Source organism: Pecten maximus, chromosome 15, assembly GCF_902652985.1.
Source record: "Pecten maximus chromosome 15, xPecMax1.1, whole genome shotgun sequence".
Taxonomy (NCBI): Eukaryota; Metazoa; Mollusca; class Bivalvia; order Pectinida; family Pectinidae; genus Pecten; species Pecten maximus.
Window position 1 is genome coordinate 26,988,282 of NC_047029.1, and position 12,453 is coordinate 27,000,734.

The window sequence follows — 12,453 nt, forward strand, 5'->3', positions numbered from 1 at the left end:
GCTTGAGTAAATTGGTAATGTTGAATTACAACCTACATTTACAATTTGCAACAATAAAATATCTTTTGTTACTGAATGTGATAAGGTACCTTTTTAGAAGACGTCTAACTCAGGATTTGATTATTTTTTACTTATCAAAAACGTAATGAATAGGCCTATAATAGTATATGTAACAGACGTTTTATCACTATGAATGTCAGGTTAAAGTGGATCACATTGTATTATATATATATGGATACGAATTGTATGCATATTATATATATCTATATTAAAGGCCCGTTCCTTCGTTTATAGTTTAGGTCGTCAAAATTAAACTTGCTAGAAATTGTGTATTTTTTCCAAGTAGTAAAAGTTATATATTTTTTACATTAAAACGACAGTTTTCCTCTCAAGATAAACCAAAGTTCTTCGAGTATTAAGTACTGAAAATTCTTAATTCGACCCGAAGTATCACTAATTACCGCAAAGGCATACGGTATTTGTATACGATAGCCTTTTCCCTGTACATTTCGGCGTTAATTTCATTACCTATAGGCACAAACACTCGTATAATCATTGTTCGGACATAGACTTCATCAAAAGAATTTTTGCATGTTTCTGATGTCCGAACGAAGGAATGCCTCTTTAAGTGAATAATAGGTGATGTTTCCTTCACGTTTACATTGTACAGAAAGATAGAACAAAGGTGTGTTAATTCCTTTCAGACTGATCTTATCAAATGTCAAAGATATTTTGTTTTCGTATAACAATAAAATAAATATTACAGTTCAAAACAATTGAAAAATATGTCAAATAAATTCTTCGAAATAGAATGTTATTTTTTTCAAAACATCTGTAGATATAGAAACTTAATGTCGATTAATACGACTGAATGTTTAAATGTGATGATACATTTTATTATCATTAATTGTGAACTAATAAAAATGAACAGTAGAATCGATAAAACAGAAGACGCTTACGCCTAATATAACACCTGGTCTGATTCTCTTTGTACTTCATTGGTTTTCATTGATATCTTTATTTTGTTACCTACGGTGACCTCATTGCCTCGATTCAGAGTTACAAAAATTGTCATTATACTCTACCGGTATTTCTTTTTTTTAAATGTTTATTACTACTTCGATGTTGATTACTTGTGTAGTGTAATATGACGTATTATTTGAGTGTTTTAGTCTGACCTTGTTTCCACTTTGACATTTTCTATTTCAGAAGATAATTCGTGTTTCGCTCTTAGCTGGATATCTGTTTTTCGGTTTTTGACTCTTCCAATTGAATTGTCATCGTAAAGTTATGTCACTTTCACGAGAAGTAAAAATTGACAAGTTCGCATATGGCGCCACAAGGGTAATTGAATACTGAGTATCTAGATAATTCAAATGGAAGCCTGATAACTTTTGTAACAGACAGATGCCTTTCTGACTTAAGAAAACGAAGAGGCGATGCATCACTCACAAGCGACATTCAACTTAAATTATATTTGGGAAAAATGATATTTTTTTCTCAAAAAATCAATGTTTCTTAGAGGCATATACGGACTCCATTGGGAGTCTAGCCTGGTTTCAAATGGCACTGCCTTATGCTTTTCTTAGAATAGTGAAATATGTCAAAACAAGAATAGGTCATAACCAACATACTGGTTTCACTGCCGGAACAAAGATACAAAAAGGGATAACTGTCATTATGAAATTGGTGTCTGCAATTGTAATGAATACAATTCACTATTAGAACTTGTATACTTATTTGGAAATCTTTTTGTTTTGACCTTGCATTCTGAGATATATGTATATAAATGTATTGCAAGCGTTCTGCTATATTATTTGATCAAATTTCTAAACATCATAATATAAATATGTTCCGGATTTAATTCTTGTATTGTAAACAATGCACAAATTATGTGTTTGTCCATGTTACAATTCATATATCAGTAGTAATATAAGATGCACAAAAAAGAATATATATTTGACATCAGTGGCATTTATAAAATTGGGTTACTATGACCTACTTTTTTACTATGTTTGTTTTTCGATTGAAAAATATTACGTTATATCAAAATTGATCCTCCCCCCCCCCCCCCCCCCCCCCCCCTCATAACTCGAAATGGCCTCTGACCTCCTTAATTTCATGTCATATCATGTGACCCACAAAAACTCAAGTTATCTATATAAATAAAAAAAACTTGGTGCGAGGCACCAGAGGGCCCTAATTGGCACTTCTCCTTTGTCTAGGAATATCTGAGAATATCGAAATGAAATTTGGTTTTTTCGGCCGCTGTATGTTATTATGTACCGTCAAACAAATATAGCTGTATTCTTATTGTTGTTTGTTTACATCAACTCAGGTTTGCAATTTACAAATAAACACCATCATATGTGTCAATATGGTCTCTGAATTACGTTATAAACATAACATGTTTGTTAATATTGAAAATTATACAAAAGGATATCACTATATTTTAGTGCTCGCAATGGATACCAGTGTTTGAGAGAAATATTGCGCACAATCAAAATGTTGATTAGCGTTAAGTTAATAATATAATAACATGATGTCAACGGATACAACATTGAATAAATAGTTTATATACATCCAGATGGTAAATGTGACAGATTCTTCTCCCCTGACGCTGCTGGTCAGCAATCTATGGCCAGGTGACCTTTGAACTGAGATACTGTAAACAAGCCGATGGTGGAGATTCATTGATTCGTAGACAGGCACTGTAAACCCAAACGAGGAGCAATAATGGTGTCATCGACTTATTACTGAAGTCAGATACGTGATTGAACGCTGTAGTGTCAGACTTGGTGGACATCGCCAAAACAGAGTGTTGTGAACACGTGACCCTTTAACAATTATAAATTGTGTCTCATACATGACTCACTAAAATCTTAAGTAGGAATTTGTATTGTAATAATTTGTACATTAATGAATATTTTAAAATATGGATGGTTATTATATTGTAAATGAATTGAAAGTTGTATTTTCTGTCAGTTTAACTTTAGAAAATTTGGGTGCAGTTTTGTTGATATCTGATTTATCGTTTAAAGAAATTACTTTTAATTAAAATGAAAACAAAAAACTCGAAAGCGTATACTTAATGATTTCATTGACCTTTTCAAAGCATCATTCAAAGATCATTTAAATTCGTTCCAACACTTTGTGATGTTTAATTAGTATTTTCGTAACACTTTATATTATTGTTTAGCAAGAGTCATCGTGCAAATGTTTTGCGTCGATACCATGTTTTCCCTTGATGTCGAGTTAAAATTGTTATAATCACGCATCGCTGCTTTAATATGATGTTGATTTACAAGACACTTGTAGCATAACTAGGATAATAATCGATCGGTATTACATCTTAAATATCATGTTACATAACATTTACATGTTAGAAAGAAGCATTTGCAGTATTATATATACCTTCCAATCGAGACTTTTATATTTCTTCTCGCTGTGTGTCAGACGACATTTCCCAAACACGTGGGAATTCTAGAGGTGCTATCGAAAAGATTACTGCATGTAAATACACACTGATAATGAGGGTTCCGTAAAGTGGTTGTTTTACCAGCTTCCAATAAACAATCAGAAACCTCTCAATGTTCAAAAGCGCAACTCATAAGGGATTGGAACGGTAAGTTCACTGTTCCATGTCTGAAATCGTTGGCGGTATGTTTTCTTGGAATAAATTAGATATATCGTGTTACACAGGTAATGGATTATCGCCCTAGACCCACTCGTCCATATGTAAGATGAAAACTGTCCATAGCAAGCTGTAAAGCGAAAGATCGCAGAATCATCACTGAATTAACGAATGTGCTATCCATTCTTCAATAACAATAAAATGTCAAGATCTCATGATTGTGGAAAAAATATTTCCCTGAATGTCTCCTATTTGATATGGATATAGAGTATGAATACCTTAAGAACAGGTTAAATGCATGTGGATATTCTCTGTTATTTTATATCTAATGATGAATCATCGTTGTTGTTGTTGCATTAATTATAGAAAGAAAACAGTTTCCAAGACTCAGGTTCGACTCTTGTTCGAACCACAAATCTCAATAAATGGTACTACATTCAAATTGTTACTAGTCATGTCGTATTTTTGTAGTTTTTGGTGTAAATTTTGACGACTGCTTGGAGAGAAAGTCTATCATGTAATGTGGTGTAGGAGAGGGCAATTCAATCCTCGTGGCTTCCAAAGTGGAATTGCAACATTCTCGTTTTACCTAATTTGAAGACGTCTCAGGAGGATTTTCTAGTAGATCTGCCCCTGGACATGTCTAACACTCTTTCATAACACCTTGTTTCAGTGACGTGACACATGGCGACCCACTGTCTGCGGGTACCATCATCATGTCATAGCATGACCTTAACTGTTACGTAAAAAAACAGAAATCAATTAAATAACTCAGTGATAAAGCTCATCGACTTAGCTCTTTATGTTTAGACACTTTTTCAAATTCAATTTGAAGAAAACAATCACGGGAAATTGAAAAAAAAGTCGACAATCAAGTGGTCTGCTTGTTGTTCAAATCCTATATCCCAAGACAGAAATGGAATAGTCTTTTACAACTTTGACTGTCCTTGTATATCTACATGATATGTATTTGGTAACAAACAAAAGGTAGTAGGTCTAAGTGCAAGCGTAGAATCGCATACGTTTTGTCACATCAGCATGATATAGCAACTCAATATGTAGCTATGCCAAGATTGTAGATCACTCACCACTAAAGCAAGCTTAAACTGGACAACGTGAAATAGAAAACAACTTTTTGTTTGCAGTTTTGTTGGTCAGATAGACAGAGGCTGTCCATGTAAGAAAAGAGGTGCTGTATCCAACAGTTCCTAGGTCACTTATATGAGATCTTTGTTGTCTTTTTTATTTCTACTCGTTCTTTTTGGTGGTATCCCAGGAATCCGGTTTCATATGGCCTGACAGTGAAATAATTCAATAATTCACGTTTAAACTATCCTTTTGTTTTATTCATGTTTTACAGTGAAACAGCAGTCACAGACTTTAAACGTTTGAAATAGGTGAAACCTTACTGCAGAAATACTCTCGTATAAGCAGATAAACAAAATCAATACGTACACGTCTCTATGCCAAACGTAATGTAGCTGATACTGTCGGAAATACAAATTTTACCCTCCTCAATAAATGCTTCTATCTGACCCCTATTTGGCGCCTAAGAGAAATATTGCCTCTTTCCTTTCTTTGAAATGGTCTGTTTCATTTTCTATGGCATAATCGCCCCTGGGATCTCCGGACATAATCAATCTGGCGAGTTGAATCCCTCAAGAGACCACAACTCAATCGCAGACCAACCAGTACTGCCAGTAGCGGTTTCCGTATGATATTTGTCTGATTTGTTTGCGGTTTCCTCAAATCACAGACATTTCCGCGGGGACAGATGCATCCAACACAGGACTCGCCGGTTGTCGGGAGCAATGTTCTAGTGATCATTTCCGACTGAAAATTTGCAATGCTCAATATTTTGTTTTAGATATTGATTTGTTAAACAGGAGTCATCTCCCAAAAAATGAATAAATGAATGAATAAAGATAAAAAAGTAAAGCTCCATTTCACTATTTAGTATAACAATGAACCATGTTTCCCTCTTTACGAAGAATAACAAAACGCAATTTTGGCATCCTAAAAAAGTTGCTAAGAGTTTCAATGCAAATATTTGAAAGTAATAATAAATGTAACGAAACATCATCGAGATGATTTTTTACAAATCGTTTTTTGTTTGAATACTTTATGAATATATTCGTGCAAACCAATGCATACCATACCGCTCTTCTATCTGTATATGTTTCTATGTGGTGCTAGTTTCCGAAAGTGCGAAAATCCGGAAAAGAGACTTTAAGGAAATCAGCCCGGTATAAGTATGACTAATGACTAGTTATAAGAGTAGCAAAAGGAAAATAAACAAAATATCTACCAAGGTGCAAAATTTAACTAACAGCAACAGGAAAATACAAAATATTTACCAGGGTGCAAAATTTAACTAACAACAACAGGAAAATAAACAAAATATTCACCAAGGTGCAAAATGTAACTAACAACAACAGGAAAATAAACAAAATATTCACCAAGGTGCAAACTTTAAATAATAGCGACAGGAAAATAAACAAAATATCTACCAAGGTGCAAAATTTAAGTAATTGCAAGAGGAAAATAAACAAAATATCTACCAAGGTGCAAACTTTAACTAACAGCGACAGGAAAATAAACAAAACATTCACCAAGGTGCAAAATTTAAGTAATTGCAAGAGGAAAATAAACAAAATATTTACCAAGGTGCAAAATTTAACTAACAGCGACAGGAAAATACAAAATATTTACCAAGGTGCAAACTTTAACTAGTAGCGACAGGAAAATAAACAAAATATCTACCAAGGTGCAAAATTTAAGTAATTGCAAGAGGAAAATAAACAAAATATTTACCAAGGTGCAAAATTTAACTAACAGCAACAGGAAAATACAAAATATTTACCAAGGTGCAAAATTTAAGTAATTGCAAGAGGAAAATAAACAAAATATTTACCAAGGTGCAAAATTTAACTAACAGCAACAGGAAAATACAAAATATTTACCAAGGTGCAAAATTTAAGTAATTGCAAGAGGAAAATAAACAAAATATCTACCAAGGTGCAAAATTTAAGTAATTGCAAGAGGAAAATAAACAAAATATTTACCAAGGTGCAAAATTTAACTAATTGCAAGAGGAAAATAAACAAAATATTTACCAAGGTGCAAAATTTAACTAATAGCAATAGGAGAATAAACAAAATATTTACCAAGGTGCAAAATTTTACTAACAGCAACATGAATTTACGCAAAATTTTGCACCAAGGTGCAAAATTTAACTACTAGCAAAAGGAAAATAAACAAAATATCTTCCAAATGGTAAAATTTAAGTAATTGCAAGAGGAAAATAAGAAAAATAACATTCAAAGAGTGATATTGATTAAAATCAACAAAAAACAGAACAATTCACAAAGCCTAATCCGTAATACAATGCTGGGCTAAATCCACCAGGGAAAAACATTTAACATGGTGAAAAATTGGATAAAACGTAGTAATTTGAGCTCAACTTTAATTAAACTTAGGCAAGATAGACCCTTGTGCGGTAAATACAGGGATTTCCCCATTCCAGTACTAGTTTGGCAGAATGTCATCTCAGAGACAGCGCTAGTGTGTCTATTACAGGCTGTTCACTGAGTTCGCATGTATGACAAGAGAAAGGTTTTTCATCTTATTTGTTCGAGATGAGATGTTTTTCTGATTTGTTTTAATATGATAGTGAAAAAAGAATTATTCCTCTCAAACAGATTAAAAATAATGTTCGTAGAAACCTTTTTCATATACATGTAGTATTCGTGTCTGATCCCGCCATGAACTTCATACGAGAGAGCTATCAGTGTTTACACTGATCTCCCAAAGCATGGGGATTGAGTTGTGATGAAGTGAATCACTCTATCAATATTTCTTTTTTAAATGAAGACAACATCCGTATTTCTCTCACGATTACAAAAATGCCGCATCATAGCTATTTTTACATGGATTAAAGACAATGAAATCAAACGCTTAGACAGGGGCAAGCCATCAGTCAGAGAGTCAAATTAAATGTTTCCCTCTCAACGTGCTACCAATACGAATTATCCCGATGAGAAATGAACAGTCGAATTGGAAAATCGGGCAATCGTAACAGAACTGTGGATTTCGTATCATCGGTACGATTAATTGTCGTAGCACATTCGTGTTGGATCATGGAGGGGAATCACCATATGGACATGATAAATGAAGATACAGCCTTTCAATTAAACTAAATTAAATAATGTCTGATAGCGACTGCTTTCTGTGGTATATTGCACAACCATTACCAGAAATGTAATAAAGAATTTTGTCCGTTCGTTAGATAATCAAAAATGATACACGATTTATCTAATTATCCCTAATTTTTTTATTTATTTTTCTGGCTAAAGGTTCTTACGTTTCATGTGTTTATATAACCATGTACGAAAATATCCCTATGATCATTTTATGGGATTCATTGATAATACTTAAAATTTTTAATCCATTGGAATATTTAACAATGTAATATTTTGGATACCTCACTGGTGCCGGCAATATACCCTACAGCATTTTTTATTGGCTGTTCCAGTCAGAAATCGATTGTGACGTCATGATATTGACAATGGCGTCAAGTCGTGAATTGTGAATGGCGCAACAAAAATGACTGCCTCTGTTTAATTGAGACCTCCACATTTTGACTATATATCCTGTCGAAATGTAAGTTGTTATAAAAAGTATGTTAAATTTGTTTTTAAATGTTGTTGAAACTCGTCTCGAAACTTAAAATTTTGTTCGTCAAGGCAAGCAAAAAAACTCATAAAAGTTCATATGAAATGAAAACTCATTTCAAATCCCTTAAATACATATTGATGTTCTTTCTATTCCATTCCATGGATAAAACACGGACATGTACATACATATTTTATAACATCAACTCTACTGCATATGAATACAGATGCTAATTATATTTCTGTGGTTGTTTTGCTTGAACATTCCGTAAATCCCTATAGAGAATTCTAGGATTTGATCCTAAACATTCCAAGAAGATTTGATTCTAACGGAAGCAATTTCTGAAAATGTAGTCATTTATATAAAAAAAAAGTCACTGTCTCTGTTGTGTAGTGTTCTTGTATGGGTTGATATGATTTGATTTCTGAAAATTAAACAGGTATATATCATGTGTAAATGGTAATGTATAGTGGGATCATAAAAACGATAAATAGGAATAGTTATTAAAAGGATAAACTTAATCGTACCTTGTTTTTGAGAATCTTACAAATTTGCCTGAAAAGGAACCCAAGTGATAGAAATATATCACATTAACACCAAAAATGAAAACAATAAATAACAGTGTCCTAAAGTGATCGCCTTTTTAGACCGAAGGTTACATACCAAATATAAAGGCGAAGCACTGTAGAATTACTTGGATGTAATTAATTAGTTATTCACTTTACATTCAAAAGAGAAAAAATAGAGGTTCAAGCTTTTGGATGGTGATAGTAGGGTAAAGTATGTAGCTTTTGTAGGGTAGTAATACTATAAAGTATGTAGCTTTTGTAGGGTAGTAATAGTGTAAAATATGTACCTTTTGTAGGGTAGTAATACTGTTAATGTATGTACCTTTCGTAGGGTAGTAATACTGTAAAGAATACTACTTTTGGAGGGTGGTAATAGCGTTAAGTATGTAACATTTGGAGGGTGGTAATAATGAAATAATGAAAAGTATGTAACTTTTGAAGGGTAGTAATAGTGTAAAGTATGTAACTTTTGGAAGGTAGTAAGAGTATAAAGTATGTAACTTTTGGAGGGCAGTAATAGTGTAAAGTATGTAACTTTTGGAAGGTAGTAATAGTGTAAAGTATGTAACTATTGGAGGGCAGTAATAGTGTAAAGTATGTAACTTTTGGAAGGTAGTAATAGTGTAAAGTATATAACTTTTGGATGGTAGTAATAGTGTAAAATATGTAACTTTTGGAAGGTAGTAAGAGTATAAAGTATGTAACTTTTGGAGGATAGTAATAGTGTAAAGTATGTAACTTTTCGAAGGTAGTAAGAGTATAAAGTATGTAATTTTTGGAGGATAGTAAGTGTGTAAAGCATGTAACTTTTGGAAGGTAGTAAAACTGTAAAGTATGTAACTTTTGGAAGGTAGTAAAACTGTAAAGTATGTAACTTTTGGAGGGTAGTAATAGTGTAAAGTATGTAACTTTTGGAGGGTGGTAAAACTGTAAAGAATACTACTTTTGGAGGGTAGTAATAGCGTTAAGTATGTAACATTTGGAAGGTAGTAATATTGTTAAGTATATAACTTTTGGAGGGTGGTAATAGCGTTAAGTATGTAACATTTGGAAGGTAGTAATATTATAAAGTATGTAACTTTTGGAGGGTGGTAATAGCGTTAAGTATGTAACTTTTGGAAGGTAGTAAAACTGTAAAGAATACTACTTTTGGAGGGTAGTAATAGCGTTAAGTATGTAACATTTGGAAGGTGGTAGTAATGAAATAATGAAAAGTATGTAACTTTGAAGGGTAGTAAGTGTGTAAAGTATGTAACATTTGGAAGGTAGTAATATTATAAAGTATGTAACTTTTGGAGGGTGGTAATAGCGTTAAGTATGTAACTTTTGGAGGGCAGTAATAGTGTAAAGTATGTAACTTTTGGAGGGCAGTAATAGCGTTAAGTATGTAACTTTTGAGGATAGTAAGTGTGTAAAGTATGTAACATTTGAAGGGTAGTAATAGTGTTAAGTATGTAACTTTTGGAGGATAGTAATAGCATTAAGTATGTAACGTTTGGAGGGAACTTATAGCGTTAAGTATGTAACTTTTGTTGTTGCATTAAATACACAATAGTTTGTTCTTGATTTGACCAATAAAAACCATTTTATTCGGCGATGTAACATACAAAAAAAATGTACTTAAAACAACCAAGAAACCCACTAATATGAATTAACCACGAAACATTATGTTGTCACGTACGTCCAGTGAACCTACGATTTTATATTAGAGTTATCTAACCTTCTTTTAGTCGATCATGTTTTCTTCCAGATCAGTGGCATTTTCTTGCGGGTTTGTCTATGTTTCATTTATATGATTATTTCCCCTGATATTCTGTTTTGGTGGTTTGTTTGACTACATGATTATATGACAGGTGTCTGTTTCTGTTTTATTGTTGATATAGTAAGAGTAGTGGCTAATAATGTTTGTATATGGACACTAGCGCTAGAAGCAGACGCCTGTGTCTATAGGTTTTCTGAATGCTTGTATTGGTTTGGTTTGGTTTGGTTTGGTTTATTGTTGTTTAACGTTCTAGCACAACAATTTTCATTTTAAGGACGACTTCCCCTTTGTGCGAGATGCGTGTGGTGAATGTGGTTGTGTGTTTCGGAAGGCTGTAGTATGTTCGTGTTGTCTACTTGTTATAGCGCGGAATTGATGCTGACTCTATAGTGCTGCCTTACTGAAGCATTTTGTCGAAGACACCCAGCAGGATACCCAACTCGGGCAAATTATACTGACAACGGTCTAACTAGTCGCCCTCTTCCCTAAAGGACAAAAGTAAGGCAGTGTCAAGGGAGACATTTGTAGGATTAAAGCTGCTAGAAAGAAGAGAAAACATAACATCCACAATTTAGTCGCCTCTAACGATCATGCAATTGGGCATCGCGGAATGAAATCTTTATTCCAAAATATATGATCAATATGTCACTTTATATGAATATGCCACAAGATGGTAGGTTTTCAGTTCCTCGCAAAGACATATAAAATGTGAAGGTAAAGGAAAGAAAGCTGATTTGTAGAAATAAAGAAGTATGCAGAAGTTTGTATAATTCAGCTATACTTTGCATAAACTATGATTAGTTCTTTGGTTTCAATTATTAAGATACCAAATTTTTAATCGGCAAATCTTGCGGCGACTTAAATTTACCAGAATATCTTACTAAACAAATATATAGAAAAAGATTTTCAACATTTATATTGATGATAGTCATCCAGTTCTTCTGTCAGAAATAGCACACACTTAATTACATTACACACAAAAATACACATCATACAACTTATCTACATTGCATGTGGATATACATGATTTGAAAATATGCTGATCCGAAAATTGAATTAAATTGATTATTTGAAACATATTGAGTAAATTGAAACGAACACCATAAGCACCATACACAGTAACACATCTAGGCTAGACAACCTTGAAGATAAATGAGAACTCATGCCACGCGTTAACAATACATCAAAACAGTATCTGCCGACAGTATACATACTAATTAACCCAATTTATGCTAGTATCACCCTGGGCATTTTCTCTGGTGTGGAGATTTACAGGCTTTCAATAGAATCTGGAAACGGATAAGTGCAACTTACATTTCGCTAAGATATGTCCTGTGCGGGAGTACTGTACAATTTTGCCCAATCCTAACGTGTTTAAACTTTGCACCGTCAGCTTTTATTATAACTATATGAATAAGAATCCAATTAAAATATGGTATTCTCAAAATAAGATATATTTCATATATCGCCAGTTTTATATCTTATTTTAAGTGGCTTAATACTTGTGTAACAACATTTTTTAAACACAACGTTTTCTTGCTCCTTCAGATTTTTTATTTCCTGTAACGAAATATACAGTCATATGAAATATTATCGTCTTTCAAACATAAAAAGTGAAAAGGAAAGTGATTATAATGAAGTGAAACGTAGACAAGAAAAACGAGTGAAAAATATGTTTCAACATGAAATCCATAACATATTCATAATTTGTCGATCCTGGGAGATGATAATGCATCATAGAGTTATCATCGAACTGTCGACCTCTGTATAGTTTACACCATTTAGTATTACAAGGAAAACAATTAAGAACCAAG

At 33.0% G+C, this 12,453-nt stretch overlaps 1 protein-coding gene across 1 annotated transcript in view; it reads left to right on the forward strand.

Annotated features, from left to right (window-relative positions):
• Nucleotides 1–12,453, forward strand: part of LOC117343350 (excitatory amino acid transporter 1-like) — a 64,113-nt gene that overhangs the window by 44,009 nt on the left and 7,651 nt on the right. The window lies entirely within an intron of this gene.